Source organism: Heteronotia binoei, chromosome 21 (assembly GCF_032191835.1).
Source record: "Heteronotia binoei isolate CCM8104 ecotype False Entrance Well chromosome 21, APGP_CSIRO_Hbin_v1, whole genome shotgun sequence".
Lineage (NCBI taxonomy): Eukaryota > Metazoa > Chordata > Lepidosauria > Squamata > Gekkonidae > Heteronotia > Heteronotia binoei.
The window spans coordinates 89,769,215-89,792,306 of record NC_083243.1 but is presented as its reverse complement, the minus strand read 5'-3'; positions in this window follow the sequence as shown (position 1 = coordinate 89,792,306).

The window sequence follows — 23,092 nt, the reverse complement described above, 5'->3', positions numbered from 1 at the left end:
TTATATTCTGAATAGAACTTTGTTGATCTTAAAGGTGCAACTTGACTACTAAAGAGTAGACAAGTTAGCCTGTATCTTGTCTGTAGGCCAAAAGCCACCCTTTTGTTTGTTATAATTGTTTGCTGGTGAATATGAACTTCCGTTGTGTCTGTCACCTAGCAGAAGCTACCAACTTTTTTCTCTGATGTGCTGATTTATAGGGGTGTTGAGAATCTCTGAAGAGGCGTACTGTTTTCTCCTAGACCATTCTACTGTTATAGAATGGATTAGGGTGAAAGTAAAGAGTCAACAATTCTGAAATGCTGTGCTGTCGGCTGCCTATTGCATCAGGTTTCATTTTGTTTGCATCATCCCTATCTAACTAGTGATTAGACTAGCCCTCTTATTGGGTAGAGGACCTTTTACAAAGCCCCTGAATTTGAAAATAGACTGAGCAGCCTGAACTGGTGTCTCCTTCTCAGAAAATCCCCAGGTGTGTCCAGCCAATCTATTAGGCTTCCTGTTTCCCACTTTTTCATCCTGAGGAAGCACATGTGCCTGACCTCTTTCTTTAGCAATGGCTTGAACAGAAAAAGCAAATTTGTGCCCTGTATGGATTTATATCTGGTTCCAGGCATTGGCTCATGCAGGGCACAAAATAATTGTATCTGATCAAGCCAATGTCAAAGATAGGAGCCAAGTACTGGAGATATAAAATTTATAAAGGTGATTTCAGATGTTTAATGGCAATAGTAGGTGAATGACAATAGCAGGCTTGATTGGATTAGGTGTGATATTCAGAGGGCTAGAAGGCGTGGAGATACCAGCACTGGTAATCAGACAGGAAACCTAGGTCTCAATTTCATCCAGGAGGATTCAATCCAGGAGGATGCTTAAGTCTGACACTAGAAACCAGAACAGTTGCTGGCCTAAGAGTAGCAGTGCTCTTCCAAAGGAATTTCAAAGGGAGATATGGAGACTGCTGAATTGCAATTGACAATGAAGCTCAAGACAATGCATCCTCCTGGGCTGAACTGAGAGCTAGTTTTCCTGTCTTGTTACCAATTTATGCTATTATCATTTGGCATCTTTCCAAGATATAAGGACCAATCCAAGCATTCTAATTCCTAATCTAAGTATTTTTGAAAGAAAACAAAGCCTTCCCTTTGTCCTCAAAAGAGGAGGAGCAGCCCCAGAGAAGGAAGCAGAAACTGTGGGTGTGCGAGAGAGAGAGAGAGAGAGAGAGAGAGAGAGAGAGGCTTGTCTTTGTATCTCTCCTGCATGAAGCAGGAAACAGTTACAGAGTTCTCTGTGTGCCTCTGTGTGTGTGTGTGTGAGGGAGGGAGGCAAGAGGCAGCAAGCAGAGAGTCAGAGAGGGAGCTGGGGGGAAAGCAAGCCATGATGTGGCTGTAGCTGCCCTGGAAAAGCAAGTAGGTGAAGGAAGTTGCTCAGAGGACAGATTTGAGATCCAGCCTGCAGTGTGCATGTTTGACACCCCCCTGCCCTAGAGTTTTCAGTACCATCTGCTTTCCCACATAATACCATGGCTGTGCTATTGTATTTGCTCCCCAGATAACAATGAGGTTATTTTGTTCTTTGGACAGGAAGTTTTCAGTAAGGTGTTCTTACTGTCTGAATAGCAGTTGTGCATATTCTGTTTCTCATATGGAATGTGATTTCTTCTTTATTACATTATATCATTTTGTGTATTAGCATCTGGTTTCAGAATCTATACTGTTATCTTTATATGAGCAGTATGATTAAAATAAAAGGCCTTTTCATTATATTATCTGCTCCATGGAAGACAGAATCAGTTACTAAAGCCAAGGCTTGCATCTTCTATTTGCAACATATTTCCTGAACAAGAAGAAGGCTGCTTTGTTTGCTATAGTCTGTAGAAAGCATTTGTGTGTGTGTGTGTAGTGTCCCTTAGTCCCTTATTGCAAAATACCACAAAATAGATCTTATATCAAAAGTCTGCAAAACATATTTCATAATATCTGCTATCTCATTCAACACACTGATAAAATCAGTAGAATTTCTAATATGAGATCTAATCTTGGGCACAAACAGCCTAAGGGTGTTTCATTGAGGACTGTTAGCTTCATATGATGCTTGTCTACAGAAACAAGAAGTCTCATGGTGTTTCTCACACATACACCCCCCCACTGCTGACTATGCCTTAGATCCATAGAGATACATAATGAGTTGTGCATGTCTTCTGAATCCTCTCAAAAGCAGTTCCCAGTGCTGTGTGAAGTGTTGCTATTAAAGAAAAAGGTGAGAAGATTGCAGATACCTCTGGAGGCCCTTATATGTTTAAAGGAACTTTTGGTATAAAATACCTTGGGGCATTTACAGATCAACAAGAAAATAGATTTTTTTATATCTTGATGAATTCTACCCTCATGAGGTTAAAACCCTGTTGTCTTATACAGCCACTGATGCACGATTAAGAGATTCACTGTATAATGTGATTGAAATTCAACATGTAACGTTTGAAAATACAGAAATCTTTAAATAGTATCTTAATTGTGTGAGACTTGTTTTAACTGACCTAACTACATGGGCAAGACCCAGTCATGTATGTTTTTGCCATGGAATCAACACCCACTTCTGATGGGGTAACAGTTCTGCAGTTAGAAATCTATCCATGTGAAATGGCTCCCACTTGATTGGATTGGATTTATTAGATTTATATCCCACCCTCCCCACAAGCAGGCTCAGGGCAGGTTACAACATTAAATTTTAGATAAACTATAAACATACTATAATTTACAATCTTACAGCTAAAACCAAATATCAGATGGCAAAAACACAGAGATTGGTGTGTAGGGTTGCCAAGTCCAATTCAAGAAATATCTGGTGACTTTGGGTGTGGAGCCAGGAGACATTTTGGGTGGAACCATAAGCAAAGTTGTGACAAGCATAATTGAACCCCAAAGGTAGTTCTGGCCATCACATTTAAGAGGACAACATACCTTTTTAATGCCTGCCCTACATTAGAAATAATGAAGGATAGGGGCATCTTCTTTCGGGGCTCATAAAATTTGACCCCCTGGTCCAATCTTTTTGAAACTTGGAGAGCATTTTGAGGAGACTCATCAGATGCTACATGGAAAATTTGGCACATCTACCTCAAAAAACTGCCCCTCCAGAGCCCCAGATACCCCGGGATTAATTCTCCATTATACCCTATGGTCCAGCAGACATTTCCCTCCCTCCCCCCTCCCCCCACCCCCGTTTCTGATGAAACAGAGGGTCTGGGCTCCTTTCACAGCCATGTTGTTCTGCCTCCCCCCCCCCCCCCCACCGCCCTGCTCCCCTTCAGACTTAAAGATGCAGACATCCAAAGAGGAAGGCTTTCCAGGTAGAGACTGAAGCCTCCGGAGGTGGAAAGGCACATGATGGCTATGGAGGCCGGGCTTCCCCCCACCGGCCAGCTGACTGGGGGTGGGAAGGAACCTGGGAAAGTGGGAGAACCCCTGTTGGGACCTGGGGATTGGCAAGCCTACTGGTGTGGTGGTCTGTATGTGGTGTGGTGGCACTCCATATGAGTATATCAAAAACAAAACAGAAAGCATGGACCTGTTCAGTGAATGCAGTGGTGGATTCTAATGGGCCCTTTAGTGTAGACAACATGAGCAGGGAGGCCAGAATGGTGGGACACCTGCCACCTCACCCAAAGGCCTTGGGGAATAGCTCCATTTTACAGTCCTTGGGGAATTGCAGAAGATCCTGCCACATCCTGACCTCAAGTGGGAGCTTATTCCACCAGGCTGGGGCCAAGACAGAAAATGCCCTGGCTCAGGTCAAGGCTAAGCATACGTCCTTTGGGCTGGGAACCACCAGCAAATGCTGTTCAGTAGAGCATAAGGCTCTCCAGAGTACATACAGGGAAAGATGGTCCTGCAGCTATGCAGGTCTCAGGCTGCAAAGGGATTTAAAGGTTAATACCATAACCTTGACTAGGACAATGTTTAAAGGGCCCTGAAAACAATGATTGAAACAGATTTAGGGATGGTGATCTCTTAGTAATCGATTGAATACACAGGCTCAAAGTGAATGCACTAAGAGTTGGAAGTGGCACAAAAATGCTCTGGCAGTGCATATCACAGAGTAAAGGATAACATGCACCAGAGTCTGGAAATATTTTGGGTGGGAAATATGTGCATGTTATGCTGTTCTGCTCAGCACATCTGCAATATAAAATCTTCTATTCTTTTTCTCTTGTACATAAAAACTCCTAAAACTTGTCTAACTCTGGAAGCTCTGTATCAAGGAAAACAATCTAGTCTTCTCTACCAGCAGGCAGCAGCTCAAAGAACACACATCTCAAAGATCACGTCATTGTTTATGTGCAATCACACATAGATTTTATATTTTTGCACCTTTTGCAGTTTTCCACTTTGGTTTACTGTCCTGTTTCTAAAGGAAGTTATTCATTTCCTTTATAATTCAGTTTGTGAAATAACTCCACTGACTTCTGTAGAATTTCCAAAACACAAATATAACCCTATAGATCAGATCAAGTTTTTCATGCCTCATAAAATGCTTTCTAATCTGATTTGAAATACGTTTCACATTTTCTATATTAATACAGTGCTACTGACAAGGATTGTGCAGTACTTTGTTTGCCAGCACCAATGCTTTTGTGCTATCTGAAATCTGTAATAGTAAAAGGATTAGATTTCTGCATTCAACTTGAACATATGAACATATGAAGCTGCCTTATACTGAATCAGACCCTTGGTCTATCAAAGTCAGTATTGTCTTCTCAGACTGGCAGCGGCTCTCCAGGGTCTCAAGCTGAGGTTTTTCACACCTATTTGCCTGGATCCTTTTTTGGAGATGCCAGGGATTGATTATATCATTGTATGTGTCTGAGGAAGCTTTACATGCCCATATGTATAAGAAGTACAGGCCAGGCATGAATGACGAACTTCTCAAGAGGTGCTACTTTCCCAAAAGCTTGACATCTTTTCCTAACTTGATTCCATATAGCCACCAGGAAACATTTGCCTTCCTCATACATTTCCTGTTCTTCCTGGAGGAATGCAGTTCGCTTTTCAGCAGGCTCTGTCTTTCATTTACTGGTGATTAGACAAATAGTGATGTCCCTATGTGCTGTCCCCTTCTTTTTGATTTAACTGTTCAATTAATATTTGCTAAATTACCCATTTATGCTATTCAATTGCAGGATATGTAGATAGCAGAATACTGCTCAATTTATATAGGAAGCCCCTTCTTCCACAAGAAGACATAACTGGAGGAGTTCAGTGACCTGGAGGAAAGGCAGTACTAGTGAGCAGATTACCATCAATAGCTACTAGTCATGGTAACCAAACAAACCTCTGTATATAGAGACAGTAAACCTTTGAATACCAGTCAGTTTTAGGAGGCAATATGAGGGGAAGTCCTTAGTCTCTGTGGCTTATTTGTTGGCCCTCCAGGGCACTTGGTTGGCTGCTGTGTGAAACAGGATGCTGGGTTTAAAAGGACTACTGGTTTGATCCAGTGAAGCTCTTGTGTTTTTATGCACAATTGGCAGCAAGAGCGGGAAATCTGCAAGGAAAGCAAATTTACTTTCTCCATTACTTGACATTTTCTACCCATCTTTGTCATAACATTTGTTCTTTCTTGTAAAAGTTGTGCACAGGCTAACAGCTGCAAGGGAACCATGTTTGCTCAAATTGTGGCACCCCCTGGAAGTTCTGAAAGGTACATTTAAATAAAGGACTGGGATAATATAATAGCCCTGTTCACAAGTTACACTGAACATATATTCTATCAGTGTACATTTGATTTTTTAAAAAAGTGTGTTAATTCTCATGTTACATTTAATCCATATACAGCTGAACACATGATGCAGACTACATTTATCCAGGTAAGTAAATGTGCATTGGCTCTTTTTTACGCAAATGTACTTATGTGCATGCAGAATGTACATGTGTTTGCTGTAACATATGAACAGGTCTATTGTTAAGCATGTTTAATTACTTGAATTTTAAAGATTAATCAGTGAGCATGCTGAATTCCTTCCGATGTACCAGAGCTATGTCTATGAAAGCTCATGCCACAATAAATCATTTAGGTGCCAAAACATTCTCTGTCATTTTTTACTACAAAAGGCTAGCATAGCAGTTTGGTAAACAAGAAATACAGTGCAATATTTAGCTGAGTAAGCCCTGTTGAATACCATAGGAATGACTTCTGCTGCTAGTGATGGAGCATCTTGTCAGTTGTTCCAGAAGCCAGTGTATGAATGCTAGGAATAACACATTAAACAGCTTGGACCCATTCAGGAATACTGTTGCCCATATGAACTTCATTATTCTTTGAAATTAGGGATGATGGGGGTGGTCTAAATTATTGCCAATGATCAAGTTAGCCTGGTTCAGACATACGGTATAGTCTTTTCTGTGGTGGGAAACCAGGTGTGAATCCTCCTCCCTGAAAAAGTGCACTGCACCTGCAGCTTAAAAAATGGGGAAAATAGCACCCAAGGCAATTTTGACTGAGAAAAATGATATGAGGAAAGCTGAAGCCTCTTCCCCCACGCTATGGTCCCAATCTGAATCAGGCTCTTGTAGCACTTTGAAAATGTTTTCCCCACAGTTATCATCTGGCTGCAGGGAAAGCTAATCAGGTTGGGGAAACCCAGACCTAACTCATTAAAATCGAAATGTCTAGTTCAGCCTCACATCCCTGTTCACTGTCTCTTAGGCAGCAGCTAAAAACAGATATATCTGAGATTTCATTTGCACTAGAATTGCTTTGCTTTATTCATTTATATTTACATGTAGCCAGCCCCCTTCAAAAGACTACAGGTAGAATTTTTTAAAAGAAAAAACATGACTTTTAGGCTTGTTTGATTTTGAACAGCTTTGACAGGTTTAAGTAACAAGATTACTCAAATAATCATATTTTTTCTTCTTGAGGTTTTCTTATGCTTCTAGAACCTGGTGAGCAAATTAAAGTTATTCCACTGTACTATTATAACATTTTCAAGAAGCAACATAAACAATTTAATGAGCTAGACACAACAGAAATATAGATTCTAACTCATCTGTGGGCAGAAGTATTTTTCTCTTAGTGTTCTGTTTAGTTGTATTATTTGCTTACTCACACCTGGGTGTAATAACCAGACAAAACAACATTCATTGCTGTTGGGACAATATGGAAAATTGTTTATTCTAAATTTCCAAATCTAATTTGCTCTTTTTTCACTAAGTATTCTTAGAGACTAAATTGACCTTTGCCAGAACTACAAAAATCACTCTACTGGGACTGTACAAATTTTGTAGGAAACAGATTGAGAACAAATCTGACTCACAACCAAGTGCTCCAGCAGCTGTTACAGTAAAGCTTTGCCTTCTACTGACTTAACATAGCCATTTCAAAACTGCATCCTGTTTCCACATGGAGGGGAAGATCTGCTACAAATGCAAATTGCTTCTGCATCTGGGAATTTTCTTTGCACCTTCTTCTTTCCCCCCCCCCCAACATTCCCCTTCACACATGCTCTACAGCAACTCCAAATTGGCTTATGGGAGTGTGGTTCACACTGCTGCCATGAAGATTCACAGCTTCTTTTCTGCTGTTCTTTTCTTTATGAATTTGCTATAGCTATAGCAATTCTTCTAAAACTTGAAATAGGTAAGTAGTAGTTGATTGTTAGAGTGCTATAGCAATAACCAAATTAAAACTAACACCTGAAAAACTCTTCTAGCGGCACAACAGTGAAAATGCTGTGAAAATGATGCCTGCATGAGGCTGCTCATGGGAAAATGATGCTTAAGTGGATGGAATTCTTTCAGTGCAGGAAAATGAGCACTGATCCTTCCAGATAGCATGCTTACATGCATGGACTGAACTCTTTCCAAAGAGATTGAAGTAAAGCAGGTTTTGGAAAGAGGGAAAGCTGAAAACAGAAAGATTTACCATAAAAGATTCCACCCCAGCTCCGCCCTCCAGTTCCATCACAGTATCTCTGCCTGAGAGACCATGGGGAACCTTCATGAATGAGAGAGGGCTTTGCCTCCCCACCAATTTTCTCACCTTTCTACACTCTGGCTTCACCCATTCAACCACTGCCCTTTCTTTCTCTGTCTATGGTTTGTGGTGCCAGTTTGGCAAAAGATCCTGGAGGTTTTTGCCATCTTCTGGGCATGGAGCAGGGGTTACTGGGAATGTATGCGTAGGGGGAAGGTATTTGTGAAGTTCCTGCATTGTGCAGGGGGTTGGACTAGATGACCCTGGAGATCCCTTCCAACTCTACAAGGGTCCCTTTCAACCCTATGAGGCCCCTTCCAACTCTATAATTCTATGATCTGGCCTATGTACATGTCTATATGAACTACTTCAAAACCCTCTCCCCTCCACTGACCAGCTAATTATCTGTAGTCTACTGAGGAGTTTCTGGTCTAAGCGTAGTCTGACCACAGACTGAGATTTTTAATAGGAAAAGATATTTACTGAAATACCATGCAATCTATATCCATACATTACAGGGTGCTACAGAAATAGGAAAAGAAATAAAAACATGAGACTAAGTGGTACGATCACTGGTGTTACCATTCATTCCCTTCCCTGAAATGGATACAAGCCAATTGGAAACTTCAAAACATAGGCTGGTCCAGACTTCACTCCATTTCCCCATCAAATCAAGGTGCACATCCCAAAACCTTTATAGCCATTTGTCTTGCCCCTTCGTGGCAGGTGGGCAAATGGTCATCTATATCCTTCCTGGGTTTTTTTCTACATAAAGAAAACTTATGTCCTCTCAGCCTGAAATCTGAGGGGTTTATTGTTTACTTTTCAGGAAAGAATGTTTTCTTTGACATCAGGTCCTCCCTGTGTGTTCCTGTATTACAGCTGCAATTACAACATGATTTTGTGTGGAAGCTCCAAAAAGAAAAGTGCTCCAATTTTGAAGCCAAAATGAAGGCGGCTTTCTCTGTGGAAGCAGCTCTGAGTTTGAAATCAAAAAGCTGAGAGACCAGAAAAAATGTCCAGTGGGCCTTTGGTTGTAGAAACTTAAAATTATGGTACATGAAGTTTATGTCTAATTTTCTCTGGGGTTGGGCCAGGGTTAAGAGATTTTGCTTAAATCAGACAGTTTGACCTTTCCAGTGTAGCTTACATCTTTATGGGAAGCAAATGAGTGGAGAATCTCTTTCAGATCTTACCAGAGGAAATACTGTAAGAAAAAAATCTACAGTTTTGGTGCTTGACAAAGAATTTTCATGTGGCTGTCATACTATACTTGCTAGCAAACTATCTCGCTAGCAGTTGTTAGCAGCTGTGACATGTCAGCCTAGGGTTGCCAATCCCCAGGTGGGGGCAGGGGATCCCCCGGTTTGGAGGCCCTCCCCCCGCTTCAGGGTCATCAGAAAGTGGGGGAAGGGGAGGGAAATGTCTGCTGGGTACTCATGATTCCCTATGGAGACTTACTCCCATAGAAAATAATAGAAAATTTATCCACGGGTATCTGGGGCTCTGGGAGCCCTGTTTTTTGAGGTAGAGGCACCGAATTTTCAATATAGTATCCAGTGGCTCTCCCCAAAATACTCTCTAAGTTTCAAAAAGATTGGACCAAGGGGTCCAATTCTATGAGCCCCTAAAGAAGGTGCCCCTATCCTTCATTTCCTATGGAAGGAAGTCATTTAAAAGATGTGCGGTCCCTTGAAATGTGACGGCCAAAACTCCCTTTGGAGTTCATTTATGCTTGTCACACCCTTGCTCCTGGCTCCACCCCCAAAGTCTCCTGGCTCCACCCCCAAAGTCCCCAGATATTTCTTGAATTGGACTTGGCAACCCTATGTCAGCCCCAATGTAAATTTTAAAAAACAACACTATCCACATAATACCTTTTATTACAACCAACCAAATGACATATAACAGTGTGCAGGCTTTTGAGTTCTTGAGCTAAACAGCATTGCTGTTCCTGCTTGATTTTTGGCAGCCTGATGCTGGTGTTCAGTGTTTAGGTGTTTCTGGTATCCATTATTTTAAACTAAGGAGTGTTTTTTAATTATGATGTCTACAGTTCTATATACAGATAGGCTTTCCAAACCTCCCGCTCTGGCGGGAGACTTCTGGGTTCGCAGCCTCATCTCCCGCTCTTCAAAACTCTGGAAGCGGGGGTGGGGGTGGAGGGGGTGGAGAACATACCTTTAGGCTTCATGTTGTAGAGCTCCTGAGCCGTTTGCAAAATGTCTGCCCCTTTAAGTCTGGGCAGGAAGCAGGAAGCAGAAAGGGCTTCTGAGAACGGCCCCTCCCTTTCTTTTGCTTTCGTTTTCACAGGAAGTAGAGTTGTCTGGAGGAAGATCTGGTAAGTGTGTGTGTGTGAGAGAGAGGGGGCAGGGGATTCCCTAGTTTGGAGGCCCTCCCCCCCTTTAGAAAGCGTGGGGGGGAGGGAAATGTCTACTAGGCACTCTATTATTCCCTATGGAGAATGATTCCCATAGGGAATAATAGGAAATTGATCCGTGGGTATTGGGGGCTCTGGGGGGGCTATTTTTTGAGGTAGAGGCACCAAATTTTTAGTATAGCATCTAGTGCCTCTCCCCCAAATACCCCCCAAGTTTCAAAACGATTGGACCAGAGGGTCCAATTCTATGAGCCCCAAAATATAGTGCCCCTATCCTTAATTATTTCCTATGGAAGAAAGGCATTTTAAAAGGTGTGCTGTCTCTTTAAATGTGATGGCAAGAACTCCCTTGGAGTTCAATTATGCTTGTCACATCCTTGTTCTTGGCTCCACCCCCAATGTCTCCTGGCTCCACCCCCAAAGTCCCCAGATTTTTCTTTAATTGGACTTGGCAACCCTATATACAGACCATGCATGCACATTCTCCTGATGTCTACAACTGTGCCTTGCTATCCTTATCATGTTCCCAGTTATTAACTGGAAACTAAGCCTTGCCCCTGTACCTTTTTTTTCCTGCTTGACACGTTGGTTCCTATCCTCCCTTCAATTTCTCCCTTGATGGAGGACATGAGGATGAAACTGAGAGGACAAATCACCAATAGCTTAGGGGGAGGGGAGATATGAGAGTTACCACCTTGCACTAACATGGGAAAGCTAACATTGGACAGTTTGGCAGGGCAGGCTGAACTTGGCCTGTATGTTTCCTATGTCTAGCTTGCAACTTACCATAACATAAAAAATCTTAAAGGCATAAATAATTTGGAAATTGTCCTTACTTGTTAATTCTGAAACAGCTCTTAGATTGTAAGCTAAAATCTAAGAGAGAATGTGGTCTTTTTATAATTACCTAATTTGTCCTGTTTCAGGGGAAACCAATTTTCTCCTTTAATGTAAATTACTTGTTACTTTTGAACTCAGCTGAACTAGCACAACTGGCCAAAGGCAAGAACCATACTGATCCAGAAATACATTATAAAATATACTGTGTAAAAATGATAATCAGAAGATCTTGATTTTATGAGAAGATCTTTGATTTTCAAAGCAGTCCCTTTACCTCTTAGAAGACTGTTCTGCCTAGATTATGTTAATGGCTTTCAGACTGTGTGCCTTTAAAGAGCAACATGTCATTGCATTAATTGACCCTATTAAAATAGAATCCAGGTGCATATATCCCAATATATATGTATCCACAAATATGAATGTGTTGTATATATATTTTTTCTGACCAGAACCCTTGCTAGTGAGTTTTTGTTAAAAGCTGGAGTAGGGCTCATTAGAAGAACAATATGTGTAAACTGAATTCTGTAACTTGTGCCCATTATATGTGCACATCTTAGAAATTAAGCTGAAATGTGAATTAGGGTTGCCAAGTCCAATTCAAAAAATATCTGAGGACTTTGGGGGTGGAGCGAGGAGACTTTGGGGGTGGAGCCAGGAGACATTGGGGTGGAGCCAAGAACAAGGGTGTGACAAGCATAACTGAACTCCAAGGGAGTTCTGGCCATCACATTTAAAGGGCCAGCACACCTTTTTAAATGCCTTTCTTCCATAGGAAATAATGGATAGGGGCACCATCTTTTGGGGCTCATAGAATTGGAATCGTTTTGAAACTTGGGGGGTATTTTGGGCAGAGGCACTAGATGCTATACTAAAAATGTGGTGCCTCTACCTCAAAAAATACCCCCCCAGAGCCCACAATACCCACGGATCAATTCCCCATTATTCCCTATGGGAATCATTCTCCACAGGGAATAATAGAGTGCCCAGTAAACATTTCCCTCCCCCCACACACACACTTTCTAAAGCAGGGGGAGGGCCTCCAAACCAGGGAATCCCCTGCCCCCTCCCTCTCTCACACACACAAATACTTACTAGATTTTGTTCCTGCAGAACTTTACTTGCTCTGAAAATTGAAAGCAAAAGAAAGGGAGGGGCGGTTCTCCTACAAAACTGTTAATGACCCTTTCCCATGAAGCCCTTCCTGTTTCCTGCTTCCTGCTCAGCCTTAAAGGCACACAGACCTGTTTGCAGGTTTCTAAACCTGCAGGAGCTCTAAAACTTCATGGTGACTGTGGGGGCGGGGCTTCCCCCACCAGCCAGCCTGTAAAAACGGGATCCCCTGCTGGGACCTGGGGATTGGGAAGCCTAATGTGAATAGATTTCCTTATTTTGCATGGGGTGGGGGGAGGACTACTAGGAGAAACGGGACTTTGTATCTTCCTTGAACAGGAAGGACGTTGCTGGCACTGACATCCCAAAAGCTATTGCCCACTCAGATAAGGGAATTGAATGGGGGGGAGGATTAAAACCCTTGCCCCAGCACCATAGCCTAGCCCCCCCTCTTGCACACACAGAGTCACACAAACGCACACACCCTGCTATTAAGCTTTAAAAAATTATCCAGACGTGTTTATAGATCTCCCAAGTTCCAACATCTTGTCTAGTTTAGTTCCTATTGTTAAGCCTGTTTTCACAATCAAAAGTGCCAGAAACTTGCTAGATGCTGATGCTTGCACCCAATACCAAATCTGGACCTTTTTCTACCATTTCTCTAAACTAGGCAATACCACCCTGCAGATCCTCCACTGTACAAGTGCACCCATCAACATTCTAAGTATTCTGTGCTGGAAATACTTTTACATCCTTCCATAAATATATATTTCAGCAAAGCTATTGCTATACATGTTATTATCAATATATCTGCTATAACTCTATATGATAAATATTTTTTCAGCAGCCCTTATAACAAGACCCTTGAATAGTCCCAGCCTTCTCTCTAATTGATGTTATTTTCCATTACATCTCATTCATGCTCCTAGTAATTTTTCTCATTCCCTTCCCTCTCTCTTTGTTCTTTATATAAATTATTGCAAGTCATTGTGTACTATATTTAGACCTCCTGTCTGTTTTCCATATGCTGAGACCTTGGCAGGCTTCCTTGCTACATTCCTGCCTAATTCATGCCTCACTTTCTTTCACTCTTTCTCTTTGCCTGCACACATGAACTCATTTTTAAAGGAAATGTATTGATTAAAACACAAAGGGTTGTTTAAATATGGGTTCATTCTTTACAACTTAATAATGTAGAGATAACTTGAAAGTTACCATTAGTGTAGTAGTTGGGTGATTGGACTAAGGCCTGGAAGATCATCCAAATACCCCTCTCTGCTGTGAAGCTTGCTGAGTGACCTTGAACAATCACTATTTCTCAGCATACATAGCCACCGCTTACCTAGAAGATCTGCATCAAGCATACCTTCTCATTTTAGCCCAGAGCACTCCAACAGTAAGGGGAAGGGGGACAGTCTAATTAAAATAATAAATACTTTACTATTTTAATATTATGAGATATATATAATTGCCATGAGACAGTAATGGTGAAGAGCAGGATGGAAAGAAAGCCTGGTAACAGCCCCTTCCTGTGTAACAGTAAACAGAGATGCACACAAACTGGGGAAATTATTATTTGTGTTGGTTTGTAGTTTGTTTGATTGCCTAAACTGGTGGTTTGTGTTGGTATGTGCTTCGTTTGATTCCCCAAGCCAGTTCATGGTTCATTTGGTTGGGAAGATGGCAGAACAGCCCCCTTGCAAGTTAGAGACATAAAACTCACATTAAGTCTCCAACAGGTTCTCCTCCACCAGCCCTCCAAGTCTGGTGAAGATTGTATTTGGGATGTTCATGTTATAGCCCCCCAAAGCAGGTGCCCCCAGGAAAGCTCAGCTCTAGCTCAGGTTTGGTCCCTGAAACCACAGCAAGGAACACCTTCCCAGCTGGGAGATATGTTTTCAAAAATGTCCCACTGTGCGTGGGGGGGGGGGGGGCGGCAATAAGTCCCTTAAATCCTCCCCTAAATCAGCCACAGAGCAACAACTGAACTAACTCTTCTTTCTTCATGCTGCAAAGTGAAAGCAGCTTAGTCAGGATTTGGTATTATACTGGTATATAATCTGCTCCCATAGAACAGAATGGGAGCCCTGTTGTTGGTTCCCAGAGCTGCCAATCAAGCTATGGACAATGGCTTTGGGTGGCCAGTCCCGGATCTACCAAAGGAGGGAGAGAAACACAATTTTGGCTATTGTTCAGTTCTGTTGTTTTTATTGTCGATTGAAATTAATTTTTGGTGTATTTTTAACTTCTTGTGCACTACCCTGAGCCCTTCAGGGAAGAATGGAATGATGATGATGATGATAAAGAAGAAGAAGAAGAAAATGATGATATTGAATTTATATCCCGCCCTATACTCTGAATCTCAGAGCGTTCACAATCTCCTTTACCTTCCCCACCCACACACAACAGACACCTTGTTAGGTAGGTGGGGCTGAGAGAGCTCTTACAGTAGTTGCTTTTTCAAGGTCAACTCCTACAAAAGCTATGGCTGACCGAAGGCCATTTCAGCAGCTGCAAGTGGAGGAGTGGGGAATCAAACCAAGTTCTCCCAGATAAGAGTCCACGCACTTAACCACTACACCAGAAGGAACAAGGGAAATGATCTGAAGTGGCAAGTGGAGTATGAAATGTCAGACCGTACTGTGGTTGCCTTAATATGCAAAGTCCATTTTTTTTAGTATGAGTAAAATTACAAAGAGTGAAAGAAATTAAAACGTTTTTGAAAATGTAAAATAATATGTAAAGCATCAGTAGAACTTTAGGTTAAAATGCTGGCCTAATATGCACCGGCGGTTTCCCTCACTTTCACAGCACCTCTCCATCACTGTATCCTTTTTGTTCTGCATTTCCCCCCACTTTCACCTTGCATGTGCATCAAGGGTTTTCTTTTTTAAGTTTTGCGTTAATTTTTGCCCCTTCAGATTTTGCTTTCCATTGGCTGTTTCCTTGGTTTTTCTGAAAGTAATTTTGTGATCATTTCCCCCCTTGCTTCTCTTCCAAGCTGACAATAATTCAAAACATATGTACCGTTTTCGCACACAGCTTACCTCACAGTCACAATCCTGTTCCCTCCGCAGCGTCCGGTCGGATTTCCCACCATCTGCGCCGGAGTTACAGGAAGTGCCGCGGCTTTTGCGTAGCAAACGTAAACCGCTAAAACCCAGTTTATGTCCTTAGAGGCCACTCCCTGCCAACATCAAGGTCATTCTGCCCACATTTCAACAAAGATAAATGTAAAGTTCTGCATTTAGGTAAGAAAAATCAATGCTAAGTTATAGGATAGGGCATACTTGTCTTGGCAGTAGTATGTGTAAAAAGGATCTAGGGGACTAAGTGGACAATACACTGAACATAAGTAAGCAGTGTGATGTGGTGGCTACAAAGGCAAATGCAATGTTGGGCTGTATCAACAGAAGTTGTGTTGAACCCAAGCACCACGCGGCCACGCAGCAGAGGTGACTGGGGGGAAGTCCCCAGGCGACTCAGCACAGTGCGCGAAAGGCCCCGCCAATCACCATCAGTGGCGGGAAGTTTGACTGGCCAGGATTTCACTGGCCAGCTTGGGAGGTCGTTCCGGGTACATGTATATAAAGCGGGTCCCAGCCCGCGTGTGTTTGTTCTGTTCGGTGATGTGCTATTAATAAATCGAGTTGCCTTCTCCACGTCTCGTCTCCAAGTACATCACACTGGCGACGAAGGTGGGATGCAGCTAGGAAGGCTTCCCCCTGGGCGAAGCTGCTAACCTGGCTGGGGACGAGGAAGGCACAGAACCGCAAGAAACCGAGACGCCAGCCGCTGCCATGGCGAACTCCAGTGTAACGACGGGCCACCTTGCAGAGTTCAACCCAGCCCACCCGGAGAGGTGGGAGACTTACACCGAACGGGTCGAATGCTACCTGAGGGCCAACATGATCACAGACGACAACCGGATGAGGGACGTCCTGTTGAGCGTCTGTGGGGAAGAGACCTTCGAGATCGCGCGCGGCCTCTCCGCTCCAGCGAAGCTGACGGAGAGGACATAAGGGGAGGTCGTCAGACTCCTCACGGGCCACTTCTCGCCCCAACCGTCCATCATCGCCCGCCGATTCCTCTTCCACAAGAGGGATCAGAAGACTGGGGAGACGGCTGCAATCTACCTGGCTGCTCTCCGCCAGATCGCAGGGAACTGCAGTTTCGACAAGCGGGAGGAGGCTCTGCGGGACCGCTTCGTCTGGGGCCTCCGCGACGAAAGATTACAACAAAAGCTCTTCGCCAAGGAAGAGCTCACCCTCCAACAAGCCTTCAATGAGGTGACGGCTTTCGAGAGGGCCACCAAGGCATACAGCCAGCCACATGGTGAGTCTGTCCACCATGACGAGATGGCGCCGGCCGACCAAGAGGACGAAGAGGTGTTCCAGCTGCGGCGGCCACAAGGAACAGACCCGAGAGCCACCCCGAGACTACGAGCGCCGGACAAGCCCTCTACCACCCGATGCGCAAGCTGCGGTGACCCCCACGAGAGGCGGGACTGCCCGTACCGCAACTTGGACTGCCAAAGCTGTGGGAAAATGGGCCACATCGCGCGGGCTTGTCGGGCCAAGACCGGCCGCAGGAGACAGACTACCCACCACGAGTCGACGGAGACCCACACAACTGCGTATACAAGCCTGCAGGTACTGAACTTGCCCCTCGCAGCCCCCGACAAGGTCAAAATGTCGGTCCGCATCGAGGGGGTTCCGTGCCTCATGGAAGTGGACTCGGGTTCCTCCATCTCCATCTCCCTAAAGAAACTGTGCCCCCGCCGCCGCCTCCAACTGAGGCCAACGGATTTTATTCTGCGGGACTTCCAAAAAAACCCGGTGCACGTTGCGGGGTGGGCCCGGGTGTAGGTAGAGAGAGGGACTTTTAGGGGACCACTGGACATTCTGGTGGTCAAGCGTCAACTAACCACCCTGCTGGGGCTGGCCTGGTTCTGACCACTGGGGATCCGGTTAGAGGGGGTGGAACAAGTACAAATAAGTGGGTTTGGGGATGTGTGCAGCGAGTTCCCCGCAGTTTTCGATGGGTCCCTGAGGAGCTACAAAGGGCCACCCATCTCCCTACCGCTCGAGCCACGGTCAGGCCAATCCGGCTCAAGGTGAGGAGGGTCCCGTTCGCCTTGAAACCTAAAATTGAGGCGGAACTGGACCACCTCACAGCTCAGGGAGTCTTAGAACCAGTGGCTTACGCGGCGTGGGAAACCCCCATCGTTACCCCGGTTAAGCCAAATGGAGACGTGCGGATTTGTGCAGACTATAAGTGCACAATCAACAAGGCACTCCAAGACAACCCCTACCCCGTCCCGGTGGTCAGCCACGTACTGGCAGCCCTGGCTGGGTCCAAGATTTTCGGGAACCTGGATCTGGCACAAGCCTACCAGCAGCTACCTGTAGACGCCAAAACGGCCGAGGCCCAGACAATAGTGACACACCGGGGAGCCTTCAGGGTGCAGAGGCTGCAATTTGGGGTCAGCGTAGCCCCGGGGATCTTTCAGAGCATAATGGACTCTCTTCTTAAAGGGATCCCCGAAGTCCAGCCGCCTAAGGGAAGTACTACGCCGTTTCCAAGTGGCAGGGCTTAAGGTCAAGAGAGAAAAATGTTTGCTGGGAGTACCGCGGGTGGAGTTCCTGGGGTTTGCAGTGGACACGGCAGGGATTCACCCGACAGAAGACAAAACCAGAGCCATCGTACAAGCCCCGGCCCCCGCATGCACGGCAGAACTACAAAGCTTCTTAGGATTGCTGAATTTCTATCACGTGTTCTTGCCACACAAAGCGGCCATTGCGGAACCACTCCACCGGCTGCTGGACAAACAAGCCCCTTGGGTGTGGGGCAAGCGACAAGCCGCCACGTTCCAGGCGGTGAAGGACCTCTTGGTCTCGAACGCAGTGCCCCACCACTTCGACGAAGCCCTACCGCTGATTTTGGCGTGCAACGCCTCTCCATATGGGGTGGGCGCAGTCCTGGGGCACCAACTCCCAGATGGGAGAGAGGTTCCTGTGGCGTTTTACTCAAGGACCCTGACCCCCGCCGAGCGCAATTACGCACAGATCGATAAGGAGGCTCTGGCAATCGTGGCGGGGGTGCACAAATTTAATGATTATTTATATGGGCGGCATTTTACCATTGCCACCAACCACAAGCCACTCCTAGGTCTCCTCGCCCCAGATCGCCAGTCCCTCAAATCCTGTCCCAGCGGGTCTTGAGGTGGGACCAATTTTTAAATTCATATACATACGCACTAGTACATCGCCCAGGCAAAGCCTTGGGCCACGCAGACGCGCTTAGCCGCCTGCCGCTTCCCTCGACCGACCCCGACCCAGCCCCAGCCCACATGGTGATGCTCATGGAGTCGCTGCCTGAGCGGCCCCTACACGCCAAGGAGGTGGCTCGGGCTACGGGCAAGGACCGAATCCTTGCAAGAGTTCGGGACTGGGTGGGAAGGGGATGGCCAACGGGTAAGATAGACAGGGAATTCCAACCCTACACGACCCACAAAGACGAGCTATCCTCACACAAGGGTTGCATACTCTGGGGAAGCAGGGTGCTGGTGCCGCCCCCCATGCGCAAACAGGTCCTCGAGGCTCTACATGAAACCCATCCGGGGATAGTAAGAATGAAAGCACTGGCCCGCAGCTATGTGTGGTGGCCGGGCATGGACGAGGAGATCGAGGGGTGGGTAAGAAGGTGCCAGCCTTGCCAGGAATCCCGCCCCGATCTGCCCAGCGCACCAGTCCATCGCTGGGAGTCGAACCGGCGGCCGTGGTCCCACCTGCACCTAGATTTTGCCGGGCCCTACCAGGGGCAGATTTTCTTCATACTAGTCGATGCTTACACAAAATGGCTCGAGGTGATGCCCGGCTTTTGCGTAGCAAACGTAAACCGCTAAAACCCAGTTTATGTACTTAGAGGCCACTCCCTGCCAACATCAAGGTCATTCTGCCCACATTTTAACAAAGATAAATGTAAAGTTCTGCATTTAGGTAAGAAAAATCAATGCTAAGTTATAGGATGGGGCATACTTGTCTTGGCAGTAGTATGTGTAAAAAGGATCTAGGGGACTAAGTGGACAATACACTGAACATAAGTAAGCAGTGTGATGTGGTGGCTACAAAGGCAAATGCAATGTTGGGCTGTATCAACAGAAGTCTAGTGTCCAGATCACACAAAGTGATTGTACTGCTTTATTCTGCTCTGGTTAGACCTCACCTAGAGTATTGTGTTCAGTTTGGGGCACCACAGTTTAAAAAGGAAATAGACAAACTGGAACATGTCCAGAGGAGGGCAATGAAAATGGTGATGAGTTTGGAGACCAAGTCTATAAGGAAAGGTTGAAGGAGCTGGTATGTTTAGCCTGGAGGGAGACAATTGAGAGGTGATCAGATAACCCTCATCAAGTACTTGAAGGGCTGTCATATAGAGGAAGGTGTGGAGTTGTTTTTTGTTGCCCCAGAAGGTTAGACCAGGACCAGTGGGTTGAAATTAAATTAAAAGAGTTTTTTGCTAAACATTAGGAAGAGCTTCCTGACAGGCTTCCTCAGAAGGCGGGGGGTTCTTGTTCCTTGGAGGTTTTTAAGCGAAGGCTAGATGGCTATCACCATACCACTATTAAAACAGCCTAAACATGTGGTTATCCTCCAAAGCCCAACCTAAATAATTCAGCTCTGCATGTCCTGTGGAAACTAATTCTGTGAATTAGGCAGATCATGAGAGGGTGGGTGGGAAGGGTTGCATGAGTGCTTAGTTCTTGTGGCCCTTTCTTACATGCCCAGGGAAATGCTGATCAGTTTGGGGTCAGGCAGCAATTTTTCTCTGTTTGACCAGGGGATCCTGGAGAGTTTTTAAAATATTTTTGCCATCTTCTGGTCCTGGAACAGGGGTTACTGGGGATGTTGGGAGGGGGGAGGTATTTCTAAATTTCCTGCATTGTGCAGGGGGTTGAACTAGTTGACCCTGGAGGTGTTTTCCATCTGTATGATTCTGTAAGCTAGCTGTGTGTGTAGAACAGGGGGCTGTTTGCTGATAATCAGACGTTTCTGACAATCAAGCAGCACCTTCCCCTCTCCAAAGGCAGAGACACTCAACACACACACTCACAGCAGAGCTGCCCTCTCCCCTAGTCCTTGGCAATGTGGAAGAAGGGGGTTCTCAGCTTCTTGTCAATTTGTTGCAAGTCTGATCTGTTTCAACAGTGGTTTTTCCCACTTTGCCTGTGTTTCGCTCTGCTCCCTATCATTCAATGTACTAATGCTAAAAGGCATGTGCAAATCATGAGCTATAAGGATTAAAATGGAAGGTACTTGCTGGACACTACTGTGCAGCTGCACTGGGGCAACTGCATAATTTTTTTAAAAAAAAATTGGACACTGCCCACCACACATCACAAATGACATTCACAGCTCTGGTACTTGGAATCTTCTACCTCAATTTAGAAAAAGGGGGTGGGGTTTGTAGCTGCAGAATAAATACACCAGATGGTGTCAGACTGGGGTGGGACGGTGGCTCAGTGGTAGAGCATCTGCTTGGGAAGCAAAAGGTCCCAGGTTCAATCCCCGGCATCTCCAAAAAAGGGTCCAGGCAAATAGGTGTGAAAAACCTCAGCTTGAGACCCTGGAGAGCCACTGCCAGTCTGAGAAGACAATACTGACTTTGATGGACCAAAGGTCTGATTCAGTATAAGGCAGCTTCATATGTTCATATATGTTCAGACTGGTGCTGATGGCAGACACAGAAATCTGAAGTCAAGTCTAAAGGCTTGAGAGCCCTGTGGCACAGAGTAGTAAATCTGAAGTACTGCAGTCCTAAACTCTGTTCACGACTTGAGTTTGATCCCGGCGGAAGCTAGGTTCAGGTAGCCGGCTCGAGGTTGACTCAGCCTTCCATCCTTCTGAAGTCAGTAAAATGAGTACCCAGCTTGCTGGGGGGAAAGTGTAGATGACTAGGGAAGGCAATGACAAACCACCCTGTAAAAAGTCTGCCGTGAAAACATTGTGAAAGCAACATCACTCCACAGTTGGAAACAATTGGTGCTTGCACAGGGGACTACCTTTACCTTTTTACTAAAGGCTTGACTGCTGGGATACTATGCAGTAAGTTGTGAGTGCAAAAAGGCCACTCTTAGGCTTCCCAGCCTCCTGCTGGTGGTAGGGGTTTCCCTGGTTTCGGGGCCCCAAACCTGCCAGCATGGAGCTGGCCAGCAGGGGCATCTGTGCCCCCAAAGAGCTCCGTTGTGCCCAATGTGCCTGGCACGATGACATCACTTCCAGGTGACATCATTGCAAAGTGCGAGAGAAAAGATTCCCCCCACCAGGAGCCAGGTAAGACCTGGCAATCCTAGCCACTGTCTAGTTTGCAGTATTTATGGAGCTTCTTGGGATGTATTAGGACAAGAAGAAATTTCACACCCCACAAGATTTCCAACCTTTGTTATAATAGAGATTTCTTTGAAAACATTTTAAAAGTTCCATGTGCTGCTGATACCATCCTAATAGCAGCTTATAAACAACAGAATTAATTACTGCTTTGCTGATCACCTATTTTCCAAATATGCATTGTAGTTCCCATTGCAAAGATAAACTCCTTTAAGGCAAAGCATGGGCATGAAAGGATCACCTAGGGCATATTGCAAAACCTTCCCAAAATCCTACTTTAAGCCAGATGTTTTGAAGGGGAATGGAGTACATAAGATGAAGAGTAGTTCCAGGTTTGAACAAGGAGCCTTGTTGTTTGCCTGCCTCTGAGTTGGTTTTTGGTTTTCTCTCATTCACTACAGCATGATCAGATTGCAGCTGGCCAAAGGATATGCTTTCCAGTGTGTTTAATATTTGGAATAGTCCCAGATATCAGGAACACATGGAAGGGAGCAAGGTTTCTGTGACATGGAATGCTTTTCTTCAGATTAACTTTTCCATTTGTAATTTGCTAATATTAACAAATTATTTGGTTGGTGCAGATTGAATTACAAAACCAGATTAAAGGAGAACAGATTGGAAGATTAGAAAGAAAGTTGAATTGATTTTACAGAAGTTCTGAGTGGGTATTCATGTCTTTAGTGAAATAACTTGGGACACGCTGAGGAGCAAACTGAGGTGTTAATTGGGAAAAAAATGTTAGAAGAAATTATCAAATCCAAGAGGCTGGTGACCATGGTAGGTTGTTGGTAATATAAGAACATAAGAGAAGCCATGTTGGATCAGGCCAATGGCCCATCCAGTCCAATCCCCTCTTGAAGCTGGCTATGCTTGTAGCCGCCTCCACCTCCTGTGGCAGTGAATTCCACATGTTAATCACCCTTTGGATGAAGAAGTACTTCCTTTTATCCATTTTAACCCGACTGCTCAGCAATTTCATCGAATGCCCACAAGTTCTTGTATTGTGAGAAAGGGAGAAAAGTACTTCTTTCTCTACTTTCTCCATCCCATGCATAATCTTGAAAACCTCTATCATGTCACCCCGCAGTCGACGTTTCTCCAAGCTAAAGAGCCCCAAGTGTTTTAACCTTTCTTCACAGGGAAAGTGTTCCAACCCTTTAATCATTCCAGTTGTCCTTTTCTGTACAATTCTAACCAGAATTGTACACAGTATCCCAAATGAGACCGCACCATTGATTTATACAAGGGAATTATGATACTGGTTGATTTGTTTTCAATTCCCTTCCTAATAATTCCCAGCATGGCTTTGGTCTTTTTTATTGCAATCGCACACTGTCTTGACATTTTCAGTGAGTTATTTACCACGACCCCAAGATCTCTCTCTTGGTCAGTCTCTGCC